The 20,229-nt window shown below is 45.1% G+C and overlaps 1 protein-coding gene across 7 annotated transcripts in view; it reads right to left on the bottom strand.

Annotated features, from left to right (window-relative positions):
* LOC123757638 (bifunctional peptidase and arginyl-hydroxylase JMJD5) overlaps positions 1-20,229 on the bottom strand; it is a 296,441-nt gene that overhangs the window by 104,284 nt on the left and 171,928 nt on the right. Inside the window, exon 1 of one of the 7 annotated variants that reach the window (XM_045741494.2) lies at positions 6,062-6,508. The exons of the other annotated variants lie outside the window; for them this stretch is intronic. The gene's annotated coding sequence lies outside the window, so the exon portion shown is untranslated. Of the gene's footprint in view, positions 1-6,061; positions 6,509-20,229 lie in introns of those variants that run through there. 7 annotated transcript variants of the gene reach the window in all.

The following is a 20,229-nucleotide window of genomic DNA, read 5'->3' as shown; positions in this document are numbered from 1 at the left end:
ACTGATAGGGAAGTGGGACAGGAGTCATTGCTTTAAACATGTCTGTTAGAATTGCGGGATCCAAGAGGCAAATTTCGATTCTGCAGGTACAAATAGGTGAGCACAAATAGGCGAGTACACACACAGGTATACTAGCAGTCCAGTATCTTCTTGAGGTTATCTTAAGATAATTTTGGGGCTTAGCGTCCCCGCGGCCCGGTCCTCGACCAGGCCTCCTTTTTGTTACACACCCCCAGGAAGCTTGATACCTGCTTGATAAGCTTGATGGGGGTTCTGGGAATTCTTCTACTCCCCAAGCCCGGCCCGAGGTCAGGCTTGACAGCCCGTTGCAGCTGTCTAACTCCCAGGTACCTATTTACTGCTAGGTAACATGGGCATCAGGGTGAAAGAAACATCTTTGCCCATTTGTCTCCATCTTCACTGGGGATCGAACACAGAACCTCAGGACTACGAATCTGAAGCGCTGTCCACTCAGCTGTCAGTACGCCACAACAGCAGCACGTAGGGATATATTAGTGCGCTACAACCCTTAGGATGCGGAGAAGAGTATCAAAGTATGAGATTCGAGGTTCTATTAGCATTTATTTGTATTTGTAGTACATTGGTGAAGCATTTATACATTTGAGATTTGAACAAAATTCGTTAGCAAAGCATTGTTCGAGAAATGTTCGAACGTCATCAGTTTGAGTCGTGTGTGTAAACCGTTTTTCATTCATAAACAAGGGGGTTGGCGGCTGTATGGAATGGATTTTGACCTTTGTTTTTTTTTTAAAGGAGTGGGGGGGGGGCATCTCCCATTCACAAGGAGTCGGCTTCGGCTTCCAGGGCGATCTACACGAAATAGGTGGAGTTGCAAGAAAGATCCGAGAGGGATGGATCCCTCTCGGATCTTTATATATATATATATATATATATATATATATATATATATATATATATATATATATATATATATATATATATATATATATATATATATATATTGGTACCAGTCTTTCTTTTAAACACATTTCGTTGAAAGAAAGTTTTAGATTTATGATGCTGACACGAATCTCCTCGATATTCCTTATGTTTTTCTTCGCGAAAGCAGGAAGATTAAAAATTACTTTTCCAAAGTTCGTTTTTTACTTATTATTTATGTCTGACGCCTAGTGATGGACTTCGTAAGGTCTCACCTCACATTTTCAGAGACAAATTCTTCTGTGTTAGCACCTGATTATATCCTCTAATGGTGAGGTGGTAGTGACATTTATTTATTTATTTATTTATTTACTTATATACAAGAAGGTACATTGGAGTTAACAGAGAACATAGAGATTAAGTTGAATTTACATTCTTGTAAAGCCTACTAGCACGCATAACGTTTCGGACATGGACATGGATGAATAACATACATGGATTATTAACAGGGTCCTATATAATGGGTATTAATGGGGTAGTAAATTAGTGTGACATGTTGGCGGTTTATGTTCTTCTGGTTGCTTCCGTTCCTGTTGCAGGTACGTTCACTACGGGCTCACTATAGCTCGTGCTACATGGAACTTTTTGTTCCCAGTAGCTGAATCTCTTGTTCCCAGTAGCTGAATCTCTTGTTCCCAGTAGCTGAATCTCTTGTTCCCAGTAGCTGAATCTCTAACAACAACATATGGAAAATTTGCCTTTGAAAATGTAAGGCGTGCCTTACGAAACGCTTCCCTAGGCGTCGGACCATAAATATAGTGTGAAAATGAACTTTAGAGAGATAATTTTTCAACTTCCCTCGACAGTGAAGTAAACATAAGAAATATTGAAAAGATTCTAGTTGAAATCATTAATCATACCCTTTCGGTCATATTCAATTATATATATATATATATATATATATATATATATATATATATATATATATATATATATATATATATATATATATATATTTTAGAGTGTATTACAAATTTTGCTGAAAGCTGTTCCCATAAAACTGAGACACAAGAGACTTGACCAGCACATTTACCGCAGCTGGTCAAGAGTTTAACACTCACAGGTTTCATCACAGTCAACAATCACAGTTTGGAGCTGTGGCCAGCACAATCTGATGTGTATGATGCTGTTTAATTTTCAGTATATATATATCATCACCATTTCCAGTGAGAATTATATAGTGTTATGTTCGTGTGTCCGCTAATTCATACATAGGAGCATATTAGGGAGACGGGGCATCTAGAGTTCCACGAGGACATTCATATTTTTATTAAGGTAACCCTGTTCCACTTTGTACTGACAACGGATGATTAATTAATGCCAGCGAAGCACGTCACATTACTAATCACTTTTGGTCCCATTAATAATGGGTTCTTCATCTTCAGAAAGCTCTTCACCGCCAGACCTGACGTCCTGTAGCGAGCCTGCACGCACCTTCCTCACCACCACACCCACAATTAGCACTGTCCAAATAGCATTAAGTATTAACAGACCTATCAAGAGAGCCTTAAACAGGTAGCTCGCAGGCATGGTAATGCAGTCTATCGCATCAACGAACACACTTCGCATGATCCAGAAGGGGTACAGGTAACACCGAGTCACTGCCCAGCTTACCAAAAATATTGCAAATATTACATCCGTTGGACCCTTCTTGTCGGCGTATACAAGCATTTTTGCAGCAAGTAAAGGAATATCTACACACTCGTGGATAAGTAATACAATAGTCCCCACTCGCACGAAGTTACAAGTCCACGAGAAGACCATCAGCAGAATAGTGAAGAGGTGGTGCAGCATCATGCGGACCTTGTCGCCCAAGCTGCGCCCTGGCGTCGGCAGCTGCATGAAGGCGGAGGCCCAGAAATAGGCGAGACCAATAGTGTAATACCACCATACGTCGTCATCAACGTTATGGTGCGGGTAATTCTCCCAACACAGGGAAATGTCCCATAACCATGGTTTAGAGAACATTATCACCCAACCAAAAGTCGTCAAACCTATGTGGCACATAATATTAAAACCGCATTCAATAAATTTTTCATACTTGGTGCTCTGCGCAGTAGCACTGCGGCGCCGTAGCCACCTCTCCACTTGGCGCACCGTCAGGTCCGTGCTGTTGGAAGCCTCCACTACCGCCTTTCTCGGACAATTCATTCCATATTTATAATAAAGTTTCTCTAAAGTTTTGCTGGGTAGAGGTGGGCGCGCCCTCCTGTTAGGTATAGCGGCGGCCTGCGCCAAGGGTTCCAGGATGAAGGGCTCCAGGAAGAAGTAGTGCCCTAGGAGAAGAGCGGCTCCCAACAACATGGGGTATACCCACACGTCGTGGAAGACTGGGTACTGGAACTCCTCGCTCGGCTCTATGTCCTTCCATTCTATTCCAGCCGGAAGCCAGAAATCTGAATCCCAGAATACTGCAGAAAACTGATGCCACCAAATACCAACCTGCAAAAGCAATACCGTTGAGCTTTATAATGAATTAAGTTTAATACCACAATGTATAACCACAATATTGGATCTTGTTCTACTGATAACTAGTAAAAGTGATAAGGATAACAAACAATGTCGGTGTTATCATGAGGGTTTTATGGCGTACAACAATATAAATGACGCACCCGGACAGGTGTCATTTACTCTCATTTAACTTACATATTAAATATACGAGTTTAATAACGCAAGTGAAAGACTTACCGAGACGTGATGGTAAATAACGAGTAATACATTGCATCACAAATGACAACACAAGAAATATACCCTATACCATACATAACATAATTACAACTACTACTGTGCCTCTACTGCCAGAACCACTTGTACAACCACTACCACTCTGCCACCACTGCCAGAGTCACTTGTACAACCACTACCACTCTGCCACCACTGCCAGAGTCACTTGTACAACCACTACCACTCTGCCACCACTGCCAGAGTCACTTGTACAACCACTACCACTGCCAGAGTCACTTGTACAACCACTACCACTGCCAGAGTCACTTGTACAACCACTACCACTGCCAGAGTCACTTGTACAACCACTACCACTGCCAGAGTCACTTGTACAACCACTACCACTGCCAGAGTCACTTGTACAACCACTACCACTGTGCCACCACTGCCAGAGTCACTTGTACAACCACTACCACTGCCAGAGTCACTTGTACAACCACTACCACTCTGCCACCACTGCCAGAGTCACTTGTACAACCACTACCACTCTGCCACCACTGCCAGAGTCACTTGTACAACCACTACCACTCTGCCACCACTGCCAGAGTCACTTGTACAACAACTACAACTGCCAGAGTCACTTGTACAACCACTACCACTGCCAGAGTCACTTGTACAACCACTACCACTGCCAGTCACTTGTACAACCACTACCACTGCCAGAGTCACTTGTACAACCACTACCACTGCCAGAGTCACTTGTACAACCACTACCACTGCCAGAGTCACTTGTACAACCACTACCACTGCCAGAGTCACTTGTACAACCACTACCACTGCCAGAGTCACTTGTACAACCACTACCACTGCCAGAGTCACTTGTACAACCACTACCACTGCCAGAGTCACTTGTACAACCACTACCACTGCCAGAGTCACTTGTACAACCACTACCACTGCCAGAGTCACTTGTACAACCACTACCACTGCCAGAGTCACTTGTACAACCACTACCACTGCCAGAGTCACTTGTACAACCACTACCACTGCCAGAGTCACTTGTACAACCACTACCACTGCCAGAGTCACTTGTACAACCACTACCACTGCCAGAGTCACTTGTATAACCACTACCACTGCCAAAGTCACTTGTACAACCACTACCACTGCCAGAGTCACTTGTACAACCACTATCACTGCCAGAGTCACTTGTACAACCACTATCACTGCCAGAGTCACTTGTACAACCACTACCACTGTGCCACCACTGCCAGAGTCACTTGTACAACCACTACCACTCTGCCACCACTGCCAGAGTCACTTGTACAACCATTACCACTCTGCCACCACTGCCAGAGTCACTTGTACAACCACTACCACTCTGCCACCACTGCCAGAGTCACTTGTACAACCATTACCACTCTGCCACCACTGCCAGAGTCACCTGTACAACCATTACCACTCTGCCACCACTGCCAGAGTCACCTGTACAACCACTACCACTCTGCCACCACTGCCAGAGTCACTTGTACAACCACTACCAGAGTCACTTGTACAACCACTACCACTGTCAGAGTCACTTGTACAACCATTACCACTGCGAAAGCCACTTGTACAACCACCAAGAGCTCCCCCACATGCTCTCTCTCAAAGCTACCACAAACAACAACAATCACACTGTGTCTACCTAGTACTGCAAAGGAACGGGGACATTGTCCTTCCAGAAGAGGTACTGAAACACTGAAAGTACTCACCTAGTTGTGAGTGCTGTCAGTGTTTCAGTGTTTACCTTAAAGAGGTACTGCGGCATTGACTGCGTCTACCTTAAACAGGTACTGGGACATTGACTGCGTCTACCGTAAAGAGGTACTGGGACATTGACTGCGTCTACCTTAAAGAGGTACTGGGGCATTGACTGCGTCTACCTTAAAGAGGTACTGGGACATTGACTGCGTCTACCTTAAACAGGTACTGGGACATTGACTGCGTCTACCTTAAACAGGTACTGGGACATTGACTGCGTCTACCTTAAACAGGTACTGGGACATTGCAACACCCACTCAATGAGGGATCAATATCATAAACCGGTTAAATACAGGTGTCCCACTCGTCAGGTAAAAGCAGTAACTATTGAAGAGTGGACAGAAGCGTGTGCTGGGTGGAGGGGCTGAGGGCTTACCATGGAGTTGATGTAGTGCTGGGTGGATGGGCTGAGGGCTTACCATGGGGCTGATGTACTGCTGGGTGGAGGGGCTGAGGGCTTACCATGGGGCTGATGTACTGCTGGGTGGAGGGGCTGAGGGCTTACCATGGGGCTGATGTACTGCTGGGTGGAGGGGCTGAGGGCTTACCATGGGGCTGATGTACTGCTGGGTGGAGGGGCTGAGGGCTTACCATGGGGCTGATGTACTGCTGGGTGGAGGTGCTGAGGGCTTACCATGGTACTGTTGCTGATGTAGTGCTGGGTGGAAGGGCTGAGGAAGACGTCCACATATCTCTGCATGATGGTCATAGTGGGTGCTCTAAGGTCCAGCGTCGCCACCACCGCCTCTCACTCCCTCATAAACCACTGTGGATGACAGTGTGTGTGTGGTGGACGTGGGCGTGGTGAACGCGGGCGTGGTGGGCGTGGTGAACGCGGGCGTGGTGGGCGTGGTGAACGCGGGCGTGGTGGACGTGGGCGTGGTGGCCGCGGTGGGAGGCGCGCGGTGTGTGTGCTGGTAGCCAGTACACTGCCTACTGACGGCGGCCAGGAGTCAAGCCTAGCTTTATCAGCCACCTATCGAACTTATTTCCAGCACACGACGAGTGCTGATATTACCCTGGTGGCGAGCGCTGCCGCCGCAACAGTCACTCCACTTTATCTCTACTAAAATCATGTTACAAATTCCCTTAACACTCATAACTTCTGGCGAGAAATAATGTTTGTGTGCACGCTTACCTGTTTGCTACTGCGGATAGTGAGCTTCAGCTCCTGGAACACACCTCTTAGCTATGTATTGTGCGATCTCCCAATCTCCTGGTCATCGCACGGGTTTACTACTCACCTACAAAACACACTTCCCTTGTTGCTGTGTGTGACCTGTACTTCTCGTGTCATCACCCGCTTCTCATAACTTGGTAATCGTCAAATTGGAAGCGGTTTTGCCTAACCGAGAAGCGTACGAATCTGGGCAACATTAAGACCAATGATGATTTGTCTTAGGAAGAGTATATATTACTGTGTTTTTAATTTCACTCACACATTAAAATTTGGCGCTGTGGTCGAGTGTCAAAATTACGGAGGGTTAAATGTGAGGACAGGATGTTTCCAGCCGTGTCGTCTGTCTCTCCTCGCACACTTCCTTTACACCTCTGATTACTTTATACGTCGAGATCATGTCCTCTTGTCTAGTGAGGTAAGATTTATTTCCCAGTGTCTGCCTTCATATATATCCTCTCTCTCTCAGCACTCGTGCTAGCTTCAGGGTGCTTCTTTGGTCATTCTTGACTTTACTTTTAAGTTCAACGAGGAGATGTATACAGGTCGAAACACTTCATTGTTTCACATTCCTAAAAACTTAGTTTTTGTGCCAACTTGGCATATGCCGCCGGTGGTTGAGCGGACAGAACACTGGACGCGTGATCCTGTGATCCCGGGTTCGATCCCGGGCGCCGGCGCGAAACAATGGGCACAGTTTCTTTCACCCTGATGCCCCGGTTACCTAGCAGTAAATAGATACCTGGGAGTTAGTCAGCTGTCACGGGCTGTTTCCTGGGGGATGGAGGCCTGGTCGAGGACCGGGCCGCGGGGACACTAAAGCCCCGAAATCCTCTCAAGATAACCTGGTCATAAACTGCAACTCTTCTCCACTCCGTGATTATCTTTTTCTTTAATTCAATGAGCCTCACTCACTCATTCTATATCCTCATAACTTTGCATCTGTTAGAGTTGAACTCCAGCACCCACTTCTTACACCTCCAGGAGACCCACGGAAATATTTCTGCATCTGTAGTAGTGATGGTGTCTTCGTCCCTTGCATCATTCTGCGAGCATTAACATGTTGCCTATTGCCTCAAGATGGTCCTCTACCATATGTCGGGAACAATTAGTATTCACTACGGAATGATTCTTAAGGAACCTCAATTATTACTCTGATCCGTTCATAAGGAAGCTCATTTGTGTCCCAGTTCCGGTGCTTTAATTTTTCTTGTACCATTTCTTGTGTTATAATTATGGTGAAGTTCTCTCCTCTCTCACATCCGGCAAGTGCTGCTTCTACTTCCAAGATTTCTTGGAAGGTTTTGTCGAGTTCTTCGGAGCCTCCTCACTGTCCTGCCAGAGTTTGTTGCCATTGTTTACGGTTCCCAATGTGGCAGTGTTGCAGTCAAAGTTGATCTTTAGTCTTACCACCTGTGTTGGTTTTAAGTTTCAGTTTCTTGCTTAATTCTGGTGTTCTTATTTCTAGTTCTCCTGCTCATCCACTTTTTCTTCTGTTCTCCTTTGCTCTTTAATTTGTTCACATCTCCTTGTTGTGGAATCTATACAGCTTGGTACAGCTTACTGACACTTGGGACAATTGTGTGTCAATACCCACTTCCTTCGCCGGGAAGGCTCGCACCTCTCTGGAGTCATGCAGTACATTTCAGAATGATATTTTCCACAAATTCCCGCCAAGCTTCCCCTTCTTCCATATCCTCCGCAGGATATCTCGATTGTTTCGTCATCAACTCAGTGTACGAACATATTAACTTTCTTCATAAACCCCCATCAACGTGCTTGAAGGATTGATCAACAGATATCGATCCTCGACGTTGCAGCTGTTGGTCAATAGAAGCAATGGTTACAGTCTTTCTGAACTTGCCCTTTTGTATTTATTATTGTGCGCCGCTTGTGCTCACCTATATGTCGCCTGAACAGTGTACAACATAATGAAATCATCTTTGCTGCGGATCCTACAGCATGTATGTCCGGTTGATACCTGTTGTCTGTCAGCTGTCAACATGTCAGTCACTTGTCACGTTACTGTGTCTGATGACAGACGTGAGAGAAAAAGGGGGGAGGGGTACGTCAACTCTCGCAGACGTGTACCTTTCTGACTCTAGCATTTGTTTTGATGACCCATATGCTATGACCCCTATAGCATGGGGGTCATCTTGTGTTTGCAGCTTCCAAACTCCCGTTTCAATTGGTATCATCTTGCACTTGTTTCAAATAAAGTCTATAGTATCAATTACTCAATCAAATCTACTTAACCAGGTCCTCCTGACACATCCTGCAATCCTCCTCTTTTCTGAACTCATCTCAGTATTTGTACATAATCTAACAACACTGAAATATCAGATCTTACTTCCTTGGATAAGTCATGATCATATATAAAGCACAGTGCGGACTGTTACTAGTCCCTGTGGCACTCTGCTTGTTGCTTCCCTTGTGATTAATCTCACCACTAATATCGCCGTGTGATATCACCTTTGCTTTCTGTTGGAGAGGTGATATCTCATCCACTTCAGCTCCGCAAGTTACTCCATCTCTTTCCTCGAGCATTGTGGGCGTCGCAGGTCCTGAAGGGTGTCGGGAAGTTCTTCGTAGACCAGAAAGCTGCAGTCACCCAACTGTGATCTCCGACATCTTGTCATAGAGCTTTAATCAGCAGTGAAGGGCAGTGCTTTGTAAACCGATTGTCAGGGAATGAATACCATATAAACAATGGACAAGTTATCTCCAGTGTATGATGATCAGCATCCTCCAGACCTGCCCCACGACACACCGTGGGCCCGCCCCACAACACACCCTAGGCCCGCCCCACAACACACCCTGGGCCCGCCCCACAACACACCCTGGGCGCGCCCCACGCACGCACGCATGCACCGGTTCCCACAACCTGCCTTTTATTACTAATTTAAGGTTGCTAGAGCGTGTTAATAAACTGGAGGTACCGTGAGGCGACTCCACCAACACGGGGTGATACTTCCCCCCCTTGTCGGGCAGCCTTGTGCAGCGCTCAGCAGTTGTCAGCACCCGCATACTTACTGCTTAGGTGAACAGCGGCATTAGGTGAAAGGAAACGTGCTCAATCATTTCTTCCTCGCCCGGGAATCAAATCCGGGATGATATATTGTGTTATTACCCTCCGGGGTCACCATTATGGGGTCACCACACACCGGGGTCACCATCATGGCGTCACCATTATGGGGTCACCATCATGGGGTCACCATCATGGGGTCACCATCATGGGGTCACCATCATGGGGTCACCACACACCGGGGTCACCATCATGGGGTCACCATTATGGGGTCACCATCATGGGGTCACCATCATGGGGTCACCATCATGGGGTCACCATTATGGGGTCACCATCATGGGGTCACCATTATGGGGCCACCACACACCAGGGTCACCATTATGGGGTCACCATCATGGGGTCACCACACACCGGGGTCACCATCATGGGGTCACCATTATGGGGTCACCATCATGGGGTCACCATCATGGGGTCACCATTATGGGGTCACCATCATGGGGTCACCATTATGGGGCCACCACACACCAGGGTCACCATTATGGGGTCACCATCATGGGGTCACCACACACCGGGGTCACCATCATGGGGTCACAACACACCGGGGTCACCATCATGGGGTCACCATTATGGGGTCACCACACACCAGGGTCACCATTATGGGGTCACCATCATGGGGTCACCACACACCGGGGTCACCATCATGGGGTCACCACACACCGGGGTCACCATCATGGGGTCACCACACACCAGGGTCACCACACACCGGGGTCACCATCATGGGGTCACGACACACCGGGGTCACCACACACCGGGGTCACCATCATGGGGTCACCACACACCGGGGTCACCATCATGGGGTCACCACACACCGGGGTCACGACACACCGGGGTCACGACACACCGGGGTCACCGTCATGGGGTCACCACACATCGGGGTCACCATCATGGGGTCACCACACACCAGGGTCACCACACATCGGGGTCACCATCATGGGGTCACCACACACCAGGGTCACCATCATAGGGTCACCATCATAGGGTCACCATCATGGGGTCACCACACACCAGGGTCACCATCATGGGGTCACGACACACCGGGGTCACCACACACCGGGGTCACCATCATGGGGTCACCATCATGGGGTCACCACACACCGGGGTCACCATCATGGGGTCACCACACACCGGGGTCACCATCATGGGGTCACCACACACCGGGGTCACCATCATGGGGTCACCACACACCGGGGTCACCATCATGGGGTCACCACACACCGGGGTCACCACACACCGGGGTCACCATCATGGGGTCACCACACACCAGGGTTCACCACACAACAGGGTCACCATCATGGGGTCACCACACACTGGGGTCACCACACACCGGGGTCACCATTATGGGGTCACCATTATGGGGTCACCACACACCAGGGTCACCATCATGGGGTCACCATTATGGGGTCACCATCATGGGGTCACGACACACTGGGGACACCATCATGGGGTCACCACACACCGGGGTCACCATCATGGGGTCACCACACACCAGGGTCACCATCATGGGGTCACCATCATGGGGTCACCACACACCAGGGTCACCATCATGGGGTCACCACACACCGGGGTCACGACACACACACCGGGGTCACCATCATGGGGTCACCACACACCGGGGTCACCATCATGGGGTCACCACACACCGGGGTCACCATCATGGGGTCACCACACACCGGGGTCACCATCATGGGGTCACCACACACCGGGGTCACCACACACCGGGGTCACCACACACCGGGGTCACCATCATGGGGTCACCACACACCAGGGTTCACCACACAACAGGGTCACCATCATGGGGTCACCACACACTGGGGTCACCACACACCGGGGTCACCATTATGGGGTCACCATTATGGGGTCACCACACACCAGGGTCACCATCATGGGGTCACCATTATGGGGTCACCATCATGGGGTCACGACACACTGGGGACACCATCATGGGGTCACCACACACCGGGGTCACCATCATGGGGTCACCACACACCAGGGTCACCATCATGGGGTCACCATCATGGGGTCACCACACACCAGGGTCACCATCATGGGGTCACCACACACCGGGGTCACGACACACACACCGGGGTCACCATCATGGGGTCACCACACACCGGGGTCACCATCATGGGGTCACCACACACCAGGGTCACCATCATGGGGTCACCACACACCAGGGTCACCATCATGGGGTCACCACACCGGGGTCACGACACACCGGGGTCACCATCATAGGGTCACTACACACCAGGGTCACCATCATAGGGTCACGACACACCAGGGTCACCATTATGGGGTCACCACACACCAGGGTCACCATCATGGGGTCATGACACACCAGGGTCACCATCATGGGGTTACGACACACCGGGGTCACCATCACCGGGGTCACTATCGTCAACCCGCCCTCTTTTCGCTCGTATGCGCTCTATGGCCAAAAATGGACATAATTTGAAATGAAATCGGCTCACGAAAGTGATGTACTGTCCCGTTTTCTATTTGAGTCCTCTGGCTTACTCGGTTAGGTTAGGAGAGGAAACGTTCAATTAACTGTTTTCATGACTTTTAAAACCTTAGGAGAACTTCCTGTCCTACTAACCCACCAGAGGACCTTTAACTTACTGTTTTGGAAAAACAAAATCCTAATTTTTTTTAATTATTTTTAATTTCAAATTACGTCCACTTTCGGCCATACGGGCAAACGGCCAAATTCAGACGTAATTTGTAAGGAGACGTGGGGTCAGCACCGTTGGGTCACCACCGTGGGGTCAGCACCGTGGGGTCAGCACCTTGGGGTCAGCACCTTGGGGTCACCACCGTGGGGTCAGCACCTTGGGGTCAGCACCTTGGGGTCAGCACCGTGGGGTCACCACCGTAGGGTCACTACATAACGAGATATTCCTGTACTCAATTCAGAACTTTTTCATTCACCGCAATAAATGGGCTTCTGAGAGTATATACAACATTGAACATCGTAATTATATCCCCAAAGACGCCTTTCTGTAATTCCCCTCCTCAGGGGGCTCCCAAGGGGCGTGTGGCCACACACTTGGACAATCAAATAATTACTAACAGGGGGAGGGGAGGGGCGGGGTAGGAAAACTCACAAGGCGCACAACAACAGTTTAATTCATCAAATAAGATATAAAAACAGACAAGTATAGCATTAGCAAACTGTGTACACCCACAACCTTACATGACTAAAATATTACAAGTGATCTCGTCACCAAATCGATTTTATCATAAAGGAATTTACAATTTTAGTACTTCTTTTGAGAAATGTTTACATACAATCATACATCACAAACTTCCACATCCGCCGAACATACTGGAACAATACTGGAAAAGTGAAGGGTGACCCAAGCAATGCTTAAGTGATCTTAAACATTACTGACGGTGGGCAGCTGTCATCTCTTATTTAGACTTGAGATTCAGCTTTACGATCTCTAATACAATCAGATCTTATTTTAAGTTTAAGGACAATTTTCACACTCCGTGGCGTTCCTGTTAACTCTTACAGCGGCTGAAGCTGTAATGATGCTCGTGTCATTAGGAATTTCAAAACGAGACACAGTTGGAACACAGAGTTGGGTGAGGCCCGTCTCAACTCCGCGACCAAACCATCGCTCGTTGCAATTTGCGATCATTCACGAAGAGAGGATCATCCTCTCCATCAGACTTAGAAATTACAAATTGCAATGGCTCCTTTGATCTGAGATTAATTGAGTTATTGTATAATAAAGAACTTCGTGCTACGTTGAGTATGGAGTCAATAGATTAGTTATTAAAAGTTGTCAATGTCAACCAATATTTTTTGACTTGTTGTATATGAAAAGGGCTGCAATTGTTCCAAGTTTCAGTACTGCAGCCTAAATAGAAAGGGAGATTTTTTTGTTTTCAACGAATATTACAGATTTAAATAGTTAAAGATCCCACCCCCCCCCCCCCCCGCAAAAAAAAAATATGCAAATGTAACATGTTTATTGCTATTATAAAATCAATAAATGAACTTAGGAAAAAACGCTGGCCAAATATTTTAGACATAAACTTTACATATAAGGTGTAAGTTTCATGTAAATGGAATAAAAAATGAAAGAGTTATATGAACGTTTATGTTACTTGAAATTAATAAATAATAAATAAAGTCTAAGGTGCTGCCATCTGTGGCTGAGGTTGACATCAATCAATTTCCTCCAAAATTGGCACCCTTACAGATAGGCTTACGTGCATTTAGGTGTATAAATTTCATGTAAATCGTCCCATAAACAAATAAGAAAAATAAAATTAACAAAAATTTTTTTTTTATTTTTTTTTAATAAAACTAATTATATTTTTTTTAAATACGCCATTGTGATAACTGAGAGTCATAAACATGATTTCAGTTGACACTTGTGTTTGATAATAGTTTTTGACCATTTTGGAACATTTTTGACACCTAATTCAATACTTTTTTCTCCCTTCCTATTTATGCAACAATGCTGAGACTTGGACCCTGTTCATATAAAACTCGTCAAAAAAGTTTGATTGAAATCGAACAAATTTGAAAAAATTGAAAAAAAACCTACTGGCCCCTAAAAGCAACTCGCATGTGCTCGATTACAGTTAAGAGCCAAGCAAGTTTTCTTTAGTTAACCCTTTCCTAAGTCTAGTGTTATTATTTTCATTTATATTGAACTAATGAGTATCAGTCATTTGTTGTAGTGTATGATTTTGAGCTGTTGAAAGTTATTTGTAGTCAGTTCCTTAATTTCTGTTGTGTTACTTTATATAACTTCTCTGTATAGTTTTCTTTTCCTTGTAAGTCAGTGAATATATACTTTAGTCTTGTAGTCGGGTCAGGGGTCAGGTAGGTGTATACTTGCTGGTTGCTCAGTAAGACATTAATGACCCGCTAGAGGTCATGATCCACAACAACCCGTTCTCGCACTTTCTTACAGTCAATATTGACTTATTAAATACGTGCATATGTGACATACTTAACATACTAGTTTACCTTGAAAAGCTTCATAGAAAACACCGACCTTACCTAACCTTCTTATTATGTTATGATAAGCATCTTATTGCTTCGTAATTACAATTATTACTTAACCTATTATAGGTATAGGTATAATTATAGGTTAAGTAATAATTGTAATTACGAAGCAATAAGATGCTTATATTAACATACTAAGAAGGTTAGGTAAGGTCGGTGTTTTCTATGAAGCTTTTCAAGGTAAACTAGTATGTTAAGTATGTCACATATGCACGTATTTAATAAGTCAATATTGACTATACGAAAGTGCGAGAACGGGTTGTCCACAACACCACACTAATTGTTCTGTCAACAGCCTACAACCTCGTTGACCTGAGGACATTTTGATTGTTTTCTCTTCTTTGAAAACCTCAGTTTAATTTTGTAACGTTTGCTTTTATTTTTGAACTCTGATTTCTAGCAATTTTTTCTTGCTTAAATTTGCTGTTTCTTTAGATCTGATAATTTAAAGTCTTTTCGAAACGTCATGAAGATTTTAAATAGAAGAACAATTTTAAAAGATAGAAAATGAGATCACGATAACATGACACATCAACGAGAAAGTTTAGGGAGCGGGAGGGCGGGATCGAACTTGCGTCAGGGTTGGATCTGGATTCATCAAGCAGTTACACAAGTACTTAAGAACCTGTACATATTTTCTCAATCTTTGGCGGCTTTGTTTACATTTATTAAACAGTTTGTGAGCTCCGAAGCACCAGGAGGCTGTTTACTACAGCAACAACATTTGATGGAGAAATTTCGAATCTCGTAAACTGTTTAATACATGTAAACAAAGCCGCCAAAGATTGAGGAAAGTTGCACAGGTTCGTAAGTACTTGTGTAACTGCTTCATGTTTCCCGGCCCTGGCCAGAACCCACCAGCCTGCTCCAACGAATTTCTTCTTTCAAGACACATTTGCCAGGACTCTGTTCATCCAGCCCGTCCTCCAAACAAAGACCCAAAAGTGATTCCATGGACCTGCCAAACCCGCTGTTTATAAATGTAAAACGGTTTACACACGACTCACAACTGTTGACGTTCGAACACTTCCGGAACAAGTGCTTCACTGACGAATTTTGTTCGAACCACAACGCTTTAACTGCTTTAACTACAAATACAAATAATCGCCAACAGAACCTTAACACCTAACGTAACCTATACCTATATATGCACAATAAGCTAATATATTATAATATTAATTTATATTTGAGAAAATTCCCGTTTTGAATGAACAGCATGTAAAAATTTATGAATGCGTCTGTGGGGTCGACCGCTGGATGTAATGGACTTGAGTCGAGGACGGGTTGTAGATGATTCATCCACGTACTACAAATACAAATAATCTCCAACAGAACGTAAACACCTAACCTAACCAGTGCCTAAATATGTATAATATGCTAATATATAATAATATTAATTTATGTGATAAAATTCCTGCTTTGAATGAACAGCATGTTAAATTTGATGAATGCGTCTTTGGGGTTGACCGCTGGATGGAATGGACTCTGTCCGAGGACGGATTAGTTCATCCATTTCATCCTGACACGTTCATATATATATATATGTCGTACCTAGTAGCCAGAACGCACTTCTCAGCCTACTATGCAAGGCCCGATTTGCCTAATAAGCCAAGTTTTCATGAATTAGTGTTCTTTCGACTACCTAACCTACCTAACCTAACCTAACTTTTTCGGCTACCTAACCTAACCTAACCTATAAAGATAGGTTAGGTTAGGTAGAGTTGGTTAGGTTCGGTCATATTTCTACGTTAATTTTAACTCCAATAAAAAAAAATTGACCTCATACATAATGAAATAGGTGGCTTTATCATTTCATAAGAAAATAATTAGAGAAAATATATTAATTCAGGAAAACTTGGCTTATTAGGCAAATCGGGCCTTGCATAGTAGGCTACTAGGTACGACATATATATATATATATATATATATATATATATATATATATATATATATATATATATATATATATATATATATATATATATATATATGTCGTACCTAATAGCCAGAACGCACTTCTCAGCCTACTATTCAAGGCCCGATTTGCCTAATAAGCCAAGTTTTCATGAATTAATGTTTTTTCGTCTACCTAACCTACCTAACCTAACCTAACCTAGCTTTTTTTGGCTACCTAACCTAACCTTACCTATAAATATAGGTTAGGTTAGGTTAGGTAGGGTTGGTTAGGTTCGGTCATATATCTACGTTAATTTTAACTCCAATAAAAAAAAATTGACCTCATACATAGAGAAAAGGGTTGCTTTATCATTTCATAAGAAAAAAATTATGGTAAATATATTAATTCAGGAAAACTTGGCTTATTAGGCAAATCGGGCCTTGAATAGTAGGCTGAGAAGTGAGTTCTGGCTACTAGGTACGACATATATATATATATATATATATATATATATATATATATATATATATATATATATATATATATATATATATATATCCCTCCAAACACACATCGAAACTACGACGTTGGTACAACGTTCGAACAAGTTTTAACACCTAACCAGTTATAACAACCAATATAGCAAGTTGTAACAACGTTCTAATACGTCATAAACACGTTAAGCCAAGATGTAACAACTTTATTACAAGTTGTAACAAGCGGAAAATAGAGACAGTTTCGGTTTGTGTTTCCAGGGATATATATATATATATATATATATATATATATATATATATATATATATATATATATATATATATATAATATTCCACCATATTATTGTATTGTACTTAGTTTTACTGTACGAGTAGGGAGGTTTCCAGCAAGTAATAACACTGCTGATATCTATAACTAGAACATTCATACAGGCCTTACGACACTAATTTGAAATACCACCGAGTTTTTTAGGCTCTCCAACAATACACGTGTACAACAAGTGCAGTACACGTGAACAACACGTGTACAACGCGAGCAGTACAACTATAAACGCCAAGAAGTAAATATCGCGATGCAAATAGCAGGCAATTTTTTAAAGTGTATTGATTTCAAGCGCTATTAAGCAAATTTGCAAGTGTTTATAGTTACCCATATTAAACATGTACCTGGTGTAGCTCACGATACACGTCCTCGTACACACCTACACCCTCTGAGACTAGGCAACACCACCCCACACCCTCTGAGACTAGGCTACACCACCCCACACCCTCTGAGACTAGGCTACACCACCCCACACCGTCTGAGACTAGGCTACTCCACCCCGGGATGGGACGGGAGCCGGTCGGCCGAGCGGACAGCACGCTGGATTTGTGATCCTGGGTTCGATCCCAGGCGCTGGCGAGAAACAATGGGCAGAATTTCTTTCACCCTATGCCCCTGTTACCTAGCAGTAAAATAGGTACCTGGGTGTTAGTCAGCTGTCACGGGCTGCTTCCTGGGGGTGGAGGCCTGGTCGAGGACCGGGCCGCGGGGACACTAAAAAAAAGCCCCGAAATCATCTCAAGATAACCCCACACCGTCTGAGTCTAGGCTCCACCACCCCACACCGTCTGAGACTAGGCTGCACCACCCCACACCGTCTGAGACTAGGCTACACCACCCCCACACCGTATGAGACTAGGCTACACCACCCCCACACCGTATGAGACTAGGCTACACCACCCACCACCACTACCACACCCTCTAAGGCTAGACTACAACAAAGATAAGGCTAAATGTTTCAAGATGGAGGGAGTCTTGGACTACCTATAATTCATCAGCAACAATCATTCACCCGTACAGGTTTTTCGTGTATTTTTCCACAAAACTGTTTTATAAAGTATATATACCTGAAGTACCTGGATGAGGTTCTAAGTGTTCTTCTCCTCCCTGAGCTCTGTCCATAGCCTGACTAGACTTGTAAGAGCTTGGTCCAATAGGCTGTTGCTTGGAGCGGCCCACAGGCCCACATCACCAGAGCCCGGTTGGTCCGGCGCTCCTTACAGAAAACTATCCACATTTTTCCTGAAGACTTCCATTTTTGTTCCGGCAATATTTCTTATACTTGCCTGGAGGGTATTGAATAATCGCGGACCTCTGATGTTCCAACAGAGGAACATCATCCTCCTGGTTAGACAGTGCTTTTAGTAACTTTTGAACCATCGAACATGTATTGCCATAAAAGGCAATTAGATACTAGAATGTGGTACTATTCATTTTACGGAGTCGTTATGACCCAGCCACACCAGTTCAGACTGGATACCCTAAGGTTACACCTTTAATTGTAAACGTACCTTTTTTTGTATTTTATACCTCCTGCAGTATTGAAATTTATGTCTATATTGAAATGTCATTATATACACGTGACAGCCCCGCTCCTGGGCCAGGTAAGTCCACTACGGGCTTGCTAGCCCGTGCTACTTGCAACTGTTTTTTTTTTTTAGATATATAAAAGAGTTGTTACATTCTTGTACAGCCACTAGTTCACGTAGCGTTTCGGGCAGGTCCCTGGAATACGATCCCCACCGCGAAGACTTGTTTTTACAACCAAGTACCCATTTTACTGTCGAGTTAAACAGAGGCTACAGTTAAGGATTTGCGCCCAATAAATCCTCCCCGGCCAGGATACGAACCCATGACAAAGCGCTCGCGGAACGCCAGGTGAGTGTCTTACCACTACATCCGGAGATTTGTGTTACCAGTAGCTGAATCTGGAGTGTGGTGGCAACCACCAGCCGGGTCGGACATTTCCCTGCTCTTCCTGCTGGTGTTTACTTTGGACGATTGTTGGTTGCCCTGACGGGTGGTTGTCTGCCACTGCGGGGTGACTGTTTTTCGGTATGGGGACTTATGTGCCGCCACTGAGGAGGAAGGACTCAGCTGGGCTGACATTTACCTATCGGGTGGATATTGGCGTCATCAGCAACACTCTGTTTGCAGTTATGGGCGTGAAAGTGGAAGATCTCTCTAGTCTACAGGTCGTTTGTGAGGACAGAGTAATTGTGAAGTTCGCCGAGAGTGGCTTGTTTAGGTTTCTCGACCAGTATGAGGACAAGGAGGTGGGGCTGAGCAACGGTCTCGGCTCTGTGACTGTGACGAATTTGAGTGTGGAGTACACATACGTGTCTATTAAGAATGCGCCGTTTGAAATGTCTGAGACTAGGACATTATATATGCGCCGTTTGAAATGTCTGAGACTAGGACATTATATATGCGCCGGGCTCTTGCCAGGTATGGGTGTGTGGATTGTATTCGTGTCTGTAGGTACACAACCGAAGACGTAAAGGGATTCAGTAATGGCTACAGGAAGGCTAAGATGGTTCTTCGTGGGAATGTGCCTTCTTCTCTCGCGCTTGCTGGCTTTACGGTCTGCTTCTCCTACCATGGGCAGACTTGGACATGTTTTAAATGTGACCACGTTCGACATTTGGCTGCTGCCTGCGACACTCGGATGCATGATCGGATTAATGTGTTCCATGAAGCAGATTTTCCTCCCTTGCTTCAGCATGGGGATGTCTCGGTTGCGGGTGGTACCCCTTGTGGGTGGACGGACGCGGTGTTGAGTGACGCTCCAGTAA

Source organism: Procambarus clarkii, chromosome 22, assembly GCF_040958095.1.
Source record: "Procambarus clarkii isolate CNS0578487 chromosome 22, FALCON_Pclarkii_2.0, whole genome shotgun sequence".
NCBI lineage: Eukaryota > Metazoa > Arthropoda > Malacostraca > Decapoda > Cambaridae > Procambarus > Procambarus clarkii.
The sequence above is the reverse complement of the archived record's forward strand: the minus strand, read 5'-3'. Positions and strand labels throughout refer to the sequence as shown.